General features: G+C 45.3%; 1 protein-coding gene across 2 annotated transcripts in view; it reads left to right on the forward strand.

Annotated features, from left to right (window-relative positions):
- Positions 1-491: 491 nt before the first annotated feature.
- Positions 492-15,174, forward strand: part of NDRG3 (NDRG family member 3) — a 71,821-nt gene continuing 57,138 nt past the window's right edge. The window contains exons 1-2 of one of the 2 annotated variants that reach the window (XM_014961186.1): positions 492-588; positions 1,937-2,025. The gene's annotated coding sequence lies outside the window, so the exon portion shown is untranslated. The remainder of the gene's footprint in view (positions 589-1,936; positions 2,026-15,174) is intronic. The other variant, XM_014961187.1, reaches the window with a different exon arrangement.

The raw sequence follows: 15,174 nt of genomic DNA on the forward strand, positions 1-15,174 counted from the left end.
GGAGATTAAAAAAAACCCCACAAACCCAAACCACACCCAGCATAAGAGGCGTTCCAGGTTTCAGAGCAACTCCGAGGCCTGCTGCGGGCACACTGCCTTCTCTCGCAGTTCGCCCGTATCTAGCCCCGCTCACCCCGAGCCCCCGCTCCCTCAGGCGGCCGCTGCCCCGGACTCGATCGCCGCCGGGGTGTGCAGGCAAGCGGGTGCTGGGGCTCCGGTGGCCTGGCAGCGCGCGGAACCCACCGGGGAGGCTTCTCCCGCTCTGTACTTCCAAGAGACCGCTACGAAGGCGAGAGGGGCCGGAGCGGAGCGGCCCGGCGGGCGGAGGAAGGCCAGCGCCGCTGAGGAGACGCAGCCGGGGCGGGCGGCTGCAGCCGGCAGGGGCCCGGCCCTCGGCCAAGCGGCGCTGCCAGAGGAACTACCCCCAAGATGGCGCCCGCCGCCGGCTCGCTGCCCGGCCGTCATCTCCTCTGTAGTCCCGGCCCCGCCAAGGGGTTCCGCGCATGTGCGGCTCCGCGGCGCAGCGCGCAGGCGTAGAGCGCCTCGCATGCCGCGGCGGCTGGAGCTGCTGAGGTACCTGCCGTCCAGGTGAGCCCTGCGCCGTCCGCGGGCCCGGCAGCGGCTCCGGACACCTCGGAGCAGGCCCCGCGCGTCCCCCGCCGCTGCCGCGGTGCTGAGGCGCTCGGCTGCCGCTGGGCAGCAGGTGCCGCACGGCGGCTCTGCGGGAGCCGCGGCGGGCGGGCCGGGGTCAGCGGCTTGCGGCGGGCGCGCCCGTAGGCACCGCCTGTCCCGCTGGGGCCTGCGTCCCGCCGCCGCTGCTGCCGCTCCCCGGCCCCGGGGCGCCGGCGGCGAATGGCCTCGCCGCGGGGGTTACCTGAGCGGGAGGGGGGGCTCCTAGGGCGCCCCGGTCCTGCGGAGGCGGCCGCAACCCTGTGGGCCCAGGCCGTCGTTGCTACCGCGTCCCTGCCGGGAGGCTGCCGCTGAGAGGAGACTCCGCGTCTCGCCTCTGCCTGTTTGAGACGGCGGGGGGTAGTGCCGCTGCCTCCCGGAGCCGGGTTTGGGAAATAATCCATCGTCATCCCGGGCTTGGTTGGTGAAGAGGAGAAACGGGTCGAAACTGCCCCTGGTTTCGTTGTGGAGGTGATTTTTTTGGTCTCGATAATGGACTGGGGTGCTCCGGGCTTTCTGCTTACTCTTGTCTGTAGCTCTTCTTTCTGGTATTCAGATCTCAAAATTCTCAGTTGTATTTTTTACTTTGGAAAACGAAAACAGGGTGTTTTTCTTTAATTTGATGCAATCTGGTCAGTATGTGAAAGGGAAAGGAATAGTTTGTGCATATTTTTTGTTGACTTGTATCATTACTGTAGGTCAATGTCTGTTTCTTCTTTTATATTTAATGTAAGTCACGGGGAGTAATTCAAAACAGTGTAGCAAAGTCAGATGCTTCTGCTGTTTTATAAACCATAATTACAAAGTCCAGTGCAGAAGATGGGGTGTTACAAAACAAATGAGGCTGTGTAGTGCTGTCAGCAGCTTCCCCTCGATGCTGGCGGGGCCACCAGCTGGCCTGCTGGCCGTGCCATGGGTGTTGTGTTGCCAGTTGACAGCCTGGTGCCTGATCCATTTTTTGATTCCTTTCAAGTCTGAGGAGTCTGGAGCCAGGGCATTAGGATACATCATGGTCAAAGCTTGTAGCACAACTAGGTCATGTGCATGTTTGCTTTGGAAAATAGGAAAAGTCTGGTAAGTGTCAAGGGGTTTTATCTGGGAAACCAGAAGAGTTTTTGTGCTTGAATACTGAGGTGATAAAAAGATGGGGGTTACAAGTGGAGAAGAATCCACTTCTGCTTCCTGTGTCAGGTTTGCGAGTCTCCCATGTTCAGACAGGAGGACTTGGGTGGTCATTACTTCAGCTTCTGCCTTTCCTTTTCTGTAGAAACAAGAGGACAACAGTCTTCCAAATCCTGGAGCCTGTCAAACCGTGTATTAGCACCAGTGTGTCAGTCTATGGTGAAAAGTAAAAAGGTAATGTAAAGTCTAAGAGCTGAGTGAAGTGTGCAGAGCTTTTCTAGCACAATAACTTACTTGGAGTAGGGGAGCAGAGCTTACTGTGTGTGTCTCTCCCTGAGTTGGGGGTAGACTCCTGAAGAACCAAGGCAATCACTAGGGTTCATTTGGATTAGTGGTCATTGGACTGGGATTGTGGAGAGATCTCAGGACTGACAGTGACTCTTTCAATTTCATTTATTTGTTTGGGATTTTGAAACTTAATTTGTGTGTGGCACACAAGGCACTGAAACTGGCTGTCTCGAGGGCAGAAATGTGCTGTACTTGGCATATATCGAGGTGTTTGCAATGTAGAATTCCCAATGTAGAACCTGGGAATGTTAGAAAATTTAAATTAAACAACTCCTGGAAGCAGCATTATTATTGGCTGTTATTGTACTCTTAGCTACTCATTTTGTATGTAAGGTTGAAAACTAACTGAAATGAACAAACTAGTTTAATTTGCATTTTCCTGCTTTCAGAACACCTTCAGAAATCCTCCAGTACTTCTATTTGCAGCTCGTATTTCACATCGGTTATACGTTACAGGATCTTTAGTGTTTTTTGTTGGAAAGTATAAGTGTAGTGGTACATTTAGATTTTAGAGGCCTTACTAAGTACAACATGTATTTTGGTTCCTTGCAAGATTTCTTTCTTGCATGCTCAAGGTAAGTGTTGTAGCAAAGTACTAATAAATAGGTATGGTATTTTAAGTAAGAAGCTAAAAAAATTACGGTCATAATAATTTTTTTTTTTTGGTGTAAGCACAAAAAAAATAGGAGAAAGCAAATCAACTTTAAAATTTTTTTGGGGTTTAGTTTTCATGTGTAAATAGAATAGGGATTTTAATTTTTAATTATTTAATTGCTATTCTCACAAATAATAGCTCACCTGGATTGCCACTGCTGTTGCTTCCTGGAAAAAGGTAAAGCCAAAGAGTCAGTGATTTCTATTTCTGTAGGCAGTGCTGACACCACAACCCTCCATTATCAGGGTTTATCCTGTGCTCATCATCTGTCAGCAGTGTCTTGGGTATCAGTAAATATGCCCCTGCTGCTTAAGGCTCTTAAGCCTCCTGTTGGACAGTTGCACAGTGTTGGTTAAGAGTATTTGTGTCTGTTACTGTTACAGACTGCTTTAATTGGTGGTAGTTAAAGGAGAACAGAGGGGTGGTTTGCTACCGTTTCTCTGTGCAATGGTATCGTTTTCAGCTGAATGTGGTTTGTGAGGAATAATGAAATTCTGTATTGCTTTGCCTTGTGAATTCTCAGCGTTCTGGCCAGATCAGGTCAGTTACTAAGCAAAACAGTTGTAATTTGGTCCTGACAAGGGAAAGACTGGATTATTGTGCAATTTGTAGTTGATGAGAGATTTTAATAATCTCACTTGGTCTTCAGTTCTGTTCTTGTAAATTCTGAATTGTAAATGAGACTGGACTGCTAATAATATATTCTTATTGATCATTCACCTTTTTCTATCTGATCATATCCCCTTGGCTTCTGTGACTGATGTAGCACCATTTAATGTAGTAATCAATTGATACTGTGGGAAGCTTAGGAAGGAATAGCTTTGTTTTCATTTGGCTATCATCCCTACCAGATTTGGATGCATTTCTGTATTTACAACAGGTTTTAGTTCGCTGAAGGGGTGTTCCTTACTTTACATAGTATATATAAAGTACAGGTTATAAATGCAATTTTAATTTTAAAGTAACATTTACTATTCAGTCATGTATTGACCAGACTCGCTTCATAATTACCAGATGGATTAAAAATATGAATCATAGAATGCTTTGGGTTGGAAGGGACCTTAAAGATCATCTAGTTCCAACCCCCCTGCCCTGGGCAGGGACACCTCCCACTACACCAGGTTGCTCCAAGCCCCCTCCAACCTGCCCTTGAACACCTCCAGGGATGGGGCATCCACCACTTCCCCGGGCAACCTGTTCCAGGCTCTCACCACCCTCACAGTAAAGAATTTCTTTCTAGTATCTAATCTAAATCTCCCCTCTTCCAATTTAAAACCGTTGCCCCTTGTCCTTTCACTACGCTTCCTGACAAAGAGTCTCTCTCCAGCTCTCTTATAGGCTCCCTTCAGATACTGGAAGGCCTCTATAAGGTCTCCCCGGAGCCTTCTCTTCTCCAGGCTGAACAACCCCAGCTCTCTCAGCCTGTCCTCATAGGGGAGGTGCTCCATCCTTTTGATCATCTCTGTGGCCCTCTGCTGGACCCGTTCCATCGGATCCATGTCCTTCCTGTGTTGAGGACTCCAGAGCTGGACACAGAGCTCTGGGGTCTCACAAGCCCAGAGTAGAGGGGTAGAATCACCTCCCATGACCTGCTGGCCATGCTTCTTTTGATGCAGCCTAGGATGCAGTTGGCTTTCTGGGCTGCCAGTGCACATTGCCGGCTCATGTTAAGCTGCTTCTCATGAAACTTGCCCCCTTTATTTTTTTTCCCCACAAGAGCTGGAATTGTGGCTTTTCTGTGTGTGTTCGAGTAGGGAATACAGGCAATCTGCTGCTTCCTTTTTGTCTGTATTTTGGTGATGAAGCTGGGTGTTACATCTTAAACTGATCTAATAACTGGTTGGCATGCAAAAGGCCTGGTCCTATCTGGTCCTATTCTTGCTCTGTGTTGTACTACCTTACTGGATGTTTCCCAGAACCAGTTTGGCTTGCTAAATAAGTGGGATTCAGCCCCTCTGTGTCCCCGTCTCCCCAGATGATCAGCTTTTGCCAGGTAAGCAAGTTGAGTGAGTTCAAAGAAGGGCTGAGGAGTACAAGAGTTGTAATTGATTTTTGTGGTGTAAGAACAGCCATAGAATCAAGTGTAACCATCTAGTTTGCTGTCTTTCCAGACAGTGACCAAAAAGAGAAGAGCATAAGGTCAGGACAAATTATATAAGCCTTTGTCTGATAGCCCTCTTGTCTTTCGTCAGCTGTAGGATGTCAAGAGGTAGACATTGTTTGCATTTGTTTGGTTAATGTATTTTTCTTCTGTGAACTTGCCTGTGTGCCCAGGCTATTTAAATGTATAACACTGACATGTCCCAGGGGAGACCTCCCAGAGCACAAAATAATGTTGTAGGTGCTAACTACCTCTGCTTCTTTTGAACTTGACAGCTGCTGCTAGCTTCCTTTCATATCTCTTAGCTTTTGTATTATTTGGAAACAGTGAACAACTGATCTCTATTTATGTTCTCCATGCAACTGATGATTTTGTAGGCTTCTGTCATATGTCACTGCAGTAATCTCTGTTTCCAGGCAGAAGAACTCTAGCCTAATTGATAATTTCTCATTATTCAGCTTTTCAAACCTTGTTTCCCTTTTAAAAATATTTTCTATTTCCATTATGTCCTCTTGAAATGTAGGAACAGACGCTGCATGCAGGATTTAAGCCGCAGATATTCTACGGCTTTATATGGTGGTCTAATCACTAATAAATTCCTAACATTAGGTTTATTTCTTTTATATGTTGAATGGCTGCGTGCTGATGCTTTTATCAGTCTGTCAGGACTCCAGGAAGACTTTCTGAATGATAATGATCAATTTGGAGCACATCTCTTTATATGTGAACTTAGGATCATTTTTGGAATGCCACTTTATTTGCACTGAATTTCATCTGTTATTTTATTTCCTGATTATTCAGTCCCATAGGGTTTTCCTGCAGGTCTGCAGTCAGCCCTTTTCTTTACTATCAGAATAACTTATATCCTCAGGAGCCTTTCACTCCACTCCATGCCCCCTTTTCCAGATTGTTTATGAATACAGTGCATAGCAGAGCCCTGCAAAAGGCTCTTGGCAGTCTCCCTCCCTGTGGAAATTGACCACCGATTCCTGCTCTCTGTCCTCTGTTTTCAGCTAGTTATTAGTCCAGGCGAGGGCTTTCCTGTTTCTCCTGTAGCTGCAGAGCTGTCCAAGTCCAGGGGTACCTGAATGCTAACTGCTGTTGCAGTTTCATCACTGCTATAAGCTCCCAGGAACAGCCCTGCCCGTCCTCACAGTCCTCTCTGACGCTCCCCTCCTGCTGCTCTGCCATCAGTCCGGCCTGGAAAGAGCTCTGGCTGGAAATGACCCCAGCCAATTATAAATGAATGCTGATTTAGTGTTCCTGTACTGATAGCATACAAATGTGTGGATTTAATCAGAATCAATTCAGTTGGATAAGTGCATATTTCTATGTTTGCTGCTGATTGAAATTGTGACCTTACAGGCTCAACTGTAGTCTAGACTAAAGGCCATGTAAGTGTACAGACTTGCACTTTTTATTTCAAATTGGCATGAATTTGATGCTGTACTTAGTATGACTTGGTGTATGAATCGCACCTAAGTACTAATTCAATCGATTTTGTGATTGCTTCTTGGATGTTTTGACTGTGCTGAGGCAGGTAAACAATCTGACCATGCATTGATATCTGGAATTTCTTAAGCAAAGGCAATGAACAAGGAGGGTTTTTTAGTGCATTTCTGTAAATTAATAGGGATCTAGTATTACTTTTTAGCCTATATATGCACTTTATTCTAAATTATTAGGAACAATTGCATCATAAATATTTCAAAAACATGGAATGGAAATTCACAAATTTAGCTAGTGATGCCCTTGTAGTGTTTTGTAAATGCTAGAATTATTTGGGATTTGTGTATGTTTAAGTTGCCTAAATCTAAATTATATAGGTCTTTAATGAAATTTCTGTTATTAGCCTTGAATAGTATGGTTTTGACAATTTGTATCCAGATTTATCAGTTATTTTGTGATACATAACGGTTTTACGCTGGCTTTTGGGTTGTTTTTATGTGGAGAACTGAAGTTAGATGCTTCTGTTTGTAACAGTTTCTTTCCACTATGGTAGATTTGAAATGTATTGCTTAGCCAATTAGGTCTGGTTTTTTTTTCAGTTTGGGTAGGTGTTTCTACCTGTGCATAGGCAAACAGAAAAACCTGATTTGCATAAATACATGGTTGGATTGGTGTATTTCCTTCCAGAAAAGGAGGGCTTGTATGTGGTTTTGTGTGTTATTTCCCAGATTGTAGAAGATGGGGGTTTGGGGAGTGATTTGAGCCTGCTGTTCTGTGCTGCTAGTTCAGGTGCTGTATGGTTTGTCTCTGCCATGGCTGGAGAATTAATATAACATTAATGGGAGTGTCAAGCAAGCACAGACTCATCAGCTGATAAAGAGGTGTTTTTAACCGTTGTATAGTACTCTACCTTTGGTATTTTGCTTATATAGTTCATTCTGGCATGGTTTTCATCAAAGAAATGGTCCTTGTTACAAATTCAACTTCGTTTTTTTTCAGCTTGGATGAAAAGGTTATTAAATACGATACTTCTGGTCCTCAGGAAAGCCAGGGAAGATTTTTTTTTTCTCATTTTACAATGCAATTGAGGTTCATCCAGGGGCTGACAGAGAAAGGCACAAGGGCTTGATGAAAATCTGCACAGGGATTAACTCAGCCACAGGACAAAATTATGCTTTCCTGACATTTTAAAGATAAATTGGAAACACTCATTATTTAAAAAAAAAAAGTGAGTAAGAAGAGCTCATATGCCGTAAACGTTTTTGGTTACTTTTAACAGTCAATGGATGGAACACACAGCAAGTACTCCACCCAGTCCACATTAGGCTAACAAATCAAATCATTTGCCAGATCACCTGGCAGTGGGTGGCCTCTCGGTTCTGTTCCCACAAAGGTGAGCGTGATCATCCTGCTGTGAGATCTTGGTGTGTGGGGAGTCTGGGAATAGCTTGGCATTGGGAGCTGAGCTGTGGGACGACAGGTCACTTGGCTTCTGGTTTGCAGCAAGGACGTAGAATGGATTGAGAGAGCCCTGAGGAGAAGGACTTGTGGATGCTGGAGAAGCTCATCACATCCTGGCAGTGTGCACTGGCAGCCCAGAAAGCCCCCTGCATCCTGGGCTGCATCCTCAGCAGTGTGGGCAGCTGGTGAGGGGGGGAGTCTGCCCCTCTGCTCTGAGGAAACCCCGCTGCAGTGCTGCCTCAGCTCTGGGGCCACCAACATCAGAAGAACATGGACCTGTTGGAGTGGGGCCAGAGGAGGCCACGGAGATGCTGGGAGGGCTGGATCCCCTCTGCTGTGACGGCAGGCTGAGCGAGTTGGGGGGTCGAGCCGGGAGACGAGAAGGCTCTGGGAAGACCTCAGAGCCCCTTCCAGTCCCTAAAGGGGCTCCAGGAAAGCTGGGGAGTTATGGGACGAGGGGGAAGGGTTTTAAACTGAAAGAGGGGAGATTGAGATGAGATCTGGGGAAGAAATTCTTTGGTGTGAGGGTGGTGAGAGCCTGGACCAGGCTTCCCAGAAAAGCTGTGGCTGCCCCATCCCTGGAGGGGTTCAAGGGCAGGTTGGATGGGGCTTTGAGCCGTCTGGTCTGGTGGGAGGTGTCCCTGCCCAGGGCAGGGGGGTTGGAACTCAATGGTCTTTAAGCTCCCTTCCAAGCCCAACTAGAACTCAACCTGGCCTTGGATGTTAAAAACAATAAAAAGAATTTCTGTAAATATATTAGGAACAAGAAGAGGACTCACGAGAATCTCCATTCTCTATTAGATATGGGAGGTAACAGAGTGACAAAGGATGAGAAGGCTGAGGTACTTAATGCCTTCTTTGCCTCCGTCTTTAGTTGTAGAGTTGGTTGTTTCCTGAGTACCCACACCCCTAAGCTAGCAGATAGGGACAGGGAGCAGAATGAAGCCCCTGTAATCCAAAGGGAGGTGGTGAGGGACCTGCTCCAGCACCTAGATATAAACAAGTCTACGGGGTCAGATGGGATCCACCCAAGGGCACTGAGGGAACTGGCGGAAGTGCTCACTGAGCCACTCTCCATCATTTACCAGCAGTCCTGGCAAACTGGGGAGGTCCCAGCTGACTGGCGTCTAGCAAAGGTGACGCCCATCCACAAGAAGGGTCAGAAGGATGATCTGGGGAACTCCAGGCCTGTCAGCCTGACCTCGGTGCCTGGGAAGGTGATGGAACAGTTCATCCTGAGTGGCATTATGCAGCGCATGAAGGATGCCCAGGTGATCAGGCCCAGCCAGCACGGGTTCATGAGGGGCAGGTCCTGCTTGACAAACCTGATCTCCTATGACAGAGTGCCCCACTTGCTGGATGAGGGAAATGCTGTGGATGTTGTTTACTTGGACTTTAGCAAGGCCTTTGATACAGTCTCCCACAGTATCCTCCTGGAGAAACTGACTGCCCATGGCTTAGATGGGTATACTCTCCACTGGGTTAAAACCTGGCTGGAGGCCGAGCTCAGAGAGTGGTGGTGAAGGAGTTAAATCCAGTTGGTGGCTGGTCACAAGTGGTGTCCCCCAGGGCTCAGTATTGGTTCTCTTTAACCTCTTCATCAATGATCTGGAGGAGAGTTTCGAGTGCACCCTCAGTAAGTTTGCAGATGACACCACATTGGGTGGGAGTGTTGATCCGCTGGAGGGTAGAAAGGCTTTGCAGGGGGTCTGGACAGGCTGGATCAATGGGCTGAGGCCAATGGGATGAGGTTCAACAAGGCCAAGTGCCGGGTCCTACACTTGGGTCACACCAACCCCCTGCAGCGCTACAGGCTGGGGGCAGAGTGGCTGGAGCTGCCCGGCAGAGGAGGACCTGGGGTTGTTGGTCGACTGTTGGCTGAACAGGAGCCAGCAGTGTGCCCAGGTGGCCAAGAAGGCCAACAGCATCCTGGCCTGTATCAGGAACAGCATGGTGACTCAGGAGGTGATTGTCCCCCTGTACTGGGCACTCGGGAGGCCCCACCTCAAGTGCTGGGTCCAGTTTTGGGCCCCTCACCACAAAAAAGATGTTGAGGGGCTGGAGCATGTCCAGAGAAGGGCAATGGAGCTGGTGAGGGGTCTGGAGCACAAGTCTTGTGAGGAGAGGCTGAGGGAGCTGGGGGTGTTCAGCCTGGAAAAAAGGAGGCTGAGGGGAGACTTTCTCACTCTCCAACTCCCTGAAAGGAGGGTGTAGCCAGGGGGTGTTGGTCTCTTCTCCCAAGTAACAGGCAATGGGACAAAAGGAAATGGCCTCAGGTTTCACCAGGGAAGGTTCAGATTGGATATTAGGAACAATTTTTATGCACAAAGTGTTTTTAAGCATTGGACTGGGCTGCCCAGGGAAGTGGTTGAGGCACCATCCCTTGAGGTATTCAAAAGATGGGTTGACATAGTGCTTAGAGATGTGGTTTAGTGATGGGGGGTGTTTTTTGTGGGTTTTTTTGTTTGTTTTTTATAGTTAGGTTGATGGTTGGACTGGATGATCTTAAAGGTCCCTTCCAACCTAGACAATTCTGTGATTCTATGAAATTATTCTTCAGCATTTTACACAGTGTAATACCTATATAAAGCAAATCTATAATTGCTGTTATGGTGTTGGAAGAAACAAAAGGAAGGAGGGGTTGTTTAGAAGATTGTCCATCAAGATGTTTCCTTTGTAAGACCCCGCGCTGCCTGTGTCAGCCTGTGAATGCCGGGTTGTAACCTTGTCTCCCTGGCTGTCATTTTGTAGTGTTTGGTACCACACTCATTCATGCTCTATGTCATCTAATTGAATGATTATGACTAGGGAGTCAGCAGAGGCTTATCTGGGACTGTCAACTGCAATTTTTCAGTTACTAGCCTATCATCACGAAGATTTCCACACAAATGTTTCAATTGCAAAAAGGGCTTGAATTTTCCAGGAGAGTGAATACAAAAGCACGGAGGAGGTTGTGTCTTTGTCTGTACAGAAGAGTTAATGAAGAAGTTCAGATAGTCTCTGTCTCCAAGAAAAAGTTAAAGCGGTTTGGGTTTTTGGAGAGCTAAGTGTCATTTTTTTTTTTTTTTTCACTGACTTATTAAAAAAAAAAAAAGGAAAATGAGGCCTCCATCCCTGAGGAGGAGTGGAAAATAGGACCTGTGAACTTCCCAGAACATGGGTTAAGAGAGTGCCATAAGAGAGTGAAAGAGTGAAGCCCCAGTCATGGGGCTGAAGGAAGTAGGAACTGATGCAAGTTGATTGTGATTCCAGGGGATCACAAAGTTTTTTTAAACTTCTAAAATGCCACAAAGAACACACAGTTTAAGTCTTGCTGCCAGTCAAGCTTCAGAAGACACCCAGTGCTTGTGTCATCTTTGTTGTTCACAAAAGCTATCTCTGATCTCTTCAGCAGTGTTCTAAATCTTAGAAAATATAAAGCATCTGCATTTTTCCTGCTTTCTACACCCAAAAGGGTTATTTGTGTGAAATTGCTGAGTGTGATGCTTGCAGTTAAAGAATGTCCTTTAAAAAAGAAGCTACTGGGGCTTAAAGCTGGGTTGATTTTGTTGTCCTTTAGCTCAAGTTATTCATTGTATTTGAATCTATGCTTGTCTGGATGTATTGCACGTGAAGAGGATACGTGTGCAGACTGCTTTGTGCAAGTAATTGCTGACTAATTTTTCTGTGGACACGCTCTAATGGAGGGACAAGTCTCAGTCATGTGATTCTAGCTCAGAGGTATTACTTGCCTTAAGAGTGACTGCCTGTCGCTCAGCCAGTCTGTGTTCCCAGTTTCCACCCCAAGTCTGCAAAGGAAGTCAGACCTTTGCTGATGAGATTTCCTTGGGAAGTATCCTGTTTCTTCAGAGCTGCTGTGGTGGCATGCCGAAGAGCATAGGTGATGGAAGTGCAGGGATAAGAAACACCTTATCCTCCCCCACGAGCAAAAAAAAATGTTTCTTCCTTTCTGAAATAACTATATGTTGGGTGGTGAATGGAAGATTTTTTTTTATTCTTTACTTTTTAAAAAAAGATGACCTGACTGCGCATGGATGCACGCAGCCTTTCTGGCCGCTCTCCAGCCTGGAAGTGATGGAGATGACTTCCAATGCTTTTTGCTGTTGGGTTTTTTTTTGGTTGGGTTTTTTTTTTTTGGTTTCCCTGATCATGCATGTGGAATATGAATTGATACATTTTATGTGATGTGTACTCCCATGTTGTCTTCATGAATTCTTTGCAAATGCATGGGAATGTTGGCAGTGATTCCCAGATTTTGGATAGCCTGGCAGTTGCTGATATAGAGGATTATTAAATACATAATAGATCCTGTGTGCATATATTTCAGCAGCCCTTTGAAATCTGGGAAGCAGCAGCTTCAGTGCCAGGGCTGTCATGTGTCTACTACAAAAGCTTCACTGGAATAATGAGACCATCAAGCCTTTCTGATAGTGATTCAGCTTACACTGTGAGAAATGGCTTTTATTGTTATGCCTGGTAGTAATTGCCTAAATGAAGTGTTTTCAAGGGTAATTCTAGGCCACTATAATTATATGTGTGCTGTCACTCTCACCAGTATAAAAATGTCTTTAAAACAATTTGCAGAGCTCACCAGTTGGTTACTCAGGAGGGGGGTCCTGTGCCTGTTCCACATGAATGTATTCCATTTTTAGCAGTGTTTTAGCTGTTAGTGATATTTCCTTGCTGATCAGTTTTTCTTGGCAGTGCAGTGATACCTAAAGACTGCTCAGAAGGCTGTCATCTTGCCTTTTTTTTAATTAACTGGGATACCCAAAGGGAGCAGAGTTCCTATAGGACACTTAAACCATGGTAGAGAAGAAGAGATGGGTGTCTGTAATGCCATGCGGTGGAGCAGAAGATGCTGTTGGAAGGGGCAGTGAGGTGTGTGCTCGAGTTGCTCACAGCCAAGCTTCAAAGAGCATCCTCAGCTCAGCTGCCGGGCAGCGCTGCTCTGTCATGCTTCCAGCAGAAACGGTGCGCACAGTGATGCTGCAGTAACAGAGGCCCAGCTGCTTTTCTCATCTATCCTGAGAAGCTGTTTTGGTCTGGAAAAAAGCCTTCATCTTTTTTTTTTTCCTCATTTAAGACTTGTTTTATTGAGGTTGCAAAACAAGCACATGACAGCCTTTAAACGTCAGCTTTTAAAATTGTGTTGCACAAGATTTCTCAGGCAGATGAAGGAGGCATTTGCTCAGCATTAGATTTATTTTTTATGTTGTCAGTAGTACAAGGATAGTGGAGTTTTTTCCTTTGGGCTTTCACAAAACAGCTGCTTTCCCCACCCCACCCTTGACTTAAATTGCTTCATTCTTCTTTAATAAAGACAGGACTTTCTAACAATGAAAGCAATAAAACAGCCAGAAAAGCTTGTGCTTTCTTTTACACACACACACACACAAAAAAAAAAATAAAAAAATTAAGAAATAGAATATAGTTCATTGTGTGGTGTAGTAACCTTTGAATAAATTCATAGTAGAATTTGAATATGAATTTTAAACTTTACATAAAAGAAGGAAATACTGTCAGTACTTCGTTGTCATAAAGTAAGAATTGTTTAGGCAGAAATATTATTCAAGCTTTTATGGAAGTCTCCAGAATATAAATCTCTGTACTTTCTCTGAGTGGTAGGTAGTAGTTGTTGGGGAAAAAAGATTGAAATGGCTTAAAACACATGCACCATGTGAAATGTGTTCACCTGATTCGTGTTAATATCTTTAACTGTTCTGTTTGTTCTTGTATGACCATGGGCTTGGGAGAAGCGGGATTGTATGGATGTAGTTTCTGTTTCTTGTAAGAACCCCTAAGGAAACCATTTTTTTTGTTCCTGGCCGCGTGGTGCTGAGCGGGAGGGGTCTGTGGGGCGCACGCCTGGAGTCGGGGGTCGTCCTGGGGGTGAGCCAAGGAAAACACATAGAAGATTCCAGAAGGTGAGGAGGGCATGCGCCAAAGAAGACACGCCTATCATTAGCATAGGCCAACCTTTGTATGAATATGTATTAGGAGAAGCGATATAAACCCCAAAATGGGACTTGCACGTGTGGGCCTTGGTTGAGCGGAGACTCCCGGTGCACCCAGCGCTGTTTGCTTGTCTTTACTCATTTAATAAATTGTAAATTCTAATTGGAATCCTGTTTGAGGAAAAATCATTTATCACAATTGGGGGCTCGTCTGGGATGAGAAAATGTTCCAAGAAGATTAGGGGTGTCAGGGGCTCTATCTTCTGGGGACTTCAACATCAACAGAGCCCTTGATAAAATTATTAATTGGTCCCCATAAAGAGGAAGTTTTATTTTTAGTAGATACAGGAGCCGAAAAATCAACCATTCAAAAACTTCCACAAGGAATAGAAGGGAAGAGTTATATGTCAGTAGTAGGGGCAAAAGGAGAGCCTTTTAAAGTACCTATCTTAAAAGATGTAGAAGTAGAAACAGAAAAGAAAATTTGTCTTAATGATTTACTTTTGCTCCCTGAAGCGGAATACAATTTATTAGGAAGGGACTTGATTTTGAAATTAAACTTGACCAGAGTCAGGGGGACAAATTGCAGATTAAATTATATACTTTAACACAGGAGGATGAAGAAGCTATTAACCCCTCGGTGTGGTATAAAGAAGGGGAAACTGGCCTTATACTTTACTGAGTCATATTTCTCCCAGGCATACTTGGTATAGTGTAATAGATTTAAAAGACGCTTTTTGGGCCCGTCCCCTGGACGAGGGATCCAGAGATTATTTTGCTTTTGAGTGGGAGGACCCCGAAACAGGACGAAAACAGCAATTAAGATGGACGGTATAACCACAGGGGTTTACAGAGTCACCAAATTTATTTGGGCAAACTTTAGAGAAAATCTTACAGGATTTCACATCATCCAAGGAGGTAAAATTATTACAGTATGTAGATGATTTATTAGTGGCAGGAGAAACTGAAGAGGCAACCCGAAAAGCCACCATCAAATTGTTAAATTTTCTAGCAGAAAAGGGATTGAAGGTGTCCCGATCAAAGCTACAGTTTGTAGAACAAGAAGTAAAATATTTAGGACATTGGCTGAGTAAGGGAAGAAAGAAGCTAGATCCTGACAGGATATCTGGGATTCTTTTCTTAAGACCCCTACAAACTAAAAAGGAGATTCGGCAAATATTGGGATTATTAGGAAAATTATAGTGAAAAGGTAAAATTCCTATATGAAAAATTAACTAGTAACCAACTTAAGTGGTTTACAGAGGATGACCAGAAATTCGAGGAAATAAAAAAGGCATTAATACAAGCACCTGTATTGAGCCTTCAGCACATGGAGTTCTTACCCAAGACTGGGCAGGAATCAAAAAACCTGTGGGGTATTGTTCTAAGTTACTTGATCCAGTAAGTAGAGG

This window comes from Calidris pugnax, unplaced genomic scaffold (assembly GCF_001431845.1).
Source record: "Calidris pugnax isolate Ruff unplaced genomic scaffold, ASM143184v1 scaffold518, whole genome shotgun sequence".
Lineage (NCBI taxonomy): Eukaryota > Metazoa > Chordata > Aves > Charadriiformes > Scolopacidae > Calidris > Calidris pugnax.